Source organism: Alligator sinensis, unplaced genomic scaffold (assembly GCF_000455745.1).
Source record: "Alligator sinensis unplaced genomic scaffold, ASM45574v1 scaffold1619_1, whole genome shotgun sequence".
In the NCBI taxonomy this organism is placed as follows: Eukaryota; Metazoa; Chordata; order Crocodylia; family Alligatoridae; genus Alligator; species Alligator sinensis.
Genome location: NW_005843332.1, coordinates 141,288 through 142,388, shown reverse-complemented (window position 1 = coordinate 142,388; position 1,101 = coordinate 141,288).

The window sequence follows — 1,101 nt, the reverse complement described above, 5'->3', positions numbered from 1 at the left end:
CCCCCACTATACAAACCCACCTCAACCCTAAAAACAATGAAAATGATGTAGATTTGGCCCATGGGAATAAGAGGGTCCAGAGGCACAAGGACAAGGGGCTCAGGGGTTAGCTGCCCTACAGCCCTGAGATGGGCCTCAGGACTTGGTCTGACCACGATGTGTGCACAGGCCAGGACATGGCCCAGAGCTCAGCTGCTCTGGGGAGGAGGGTGGGTGCCCCTCCTGAGGGGCAGCCACCGCAGGTTGGTCCAGGCCTAGGAGAGGGGGAGGCAGGACCCACGCCCCTTGATGGCCTGTGGAGCCTGCTAGGGGGCCAGCTGTGACGCCATCCAGCCAACCTGCCCCTGGTTCTGTGGGCACAGGGGGGCCAGATGGCTGTGGTGGGGCTGGCAGAGCCTGGGGGACAGCAGCAGGAGCAGCTAGGGCAGGGACAGAGGCCATGAGCTGCTCAGTGACCCTGCTCATGTGCTATGGCCACAACAGTGGGAGCCCGGAGTTGCCGCATCTCCTGCAAGCCCTCCAGGACCAGCTGCCGCTCTCTCTCGATCTGGGTGACCAGGCGCTCCAGGGCCACCCTCCCAGCCTTCACCTCCTCAATGGCCACAGCATGGTCGCGGCGAAAGCGGCGGAGCTCCTGCAAGACTTGATTGTGGAAGTCCTGAGCCTCTTGGCGGCGCAACCGCTCCACCCGGAGCGCCTCCTGCTGCCAGCTGTCTCGCTGGGTGCGCCGCTCCCGCCGCAGGCGGCGCATCCGGATGGCTCCTGGCATCTGGGACACTTGGCGGGTAGCTCTTGGGCGCAGGGCAGCAGCCTCTCCTCTAGCAGATGGGCTCTCTGGAGAAAGAGCAAATGGATGGCCATCTTCAGCTACAGCAACATGGCATGGGTCAAGAACAGCCACGCAAGGAGGATTAGCCTCACTCTTGGGCACATGGCCAGGCAGACGGTCCTCCAGCCAAGGCCATGTGAGCCCATCCCCCTGACAACGGCCACGGCCATCCTGGGACCTGGCTGTCCCCTCCCATTGTGCGTCCAGGTGGTCTGCTGCCTGTGGCCTTCACAGGGCCCTGCCTGGATGGGTCCTCCTAGGGACAAGCATCA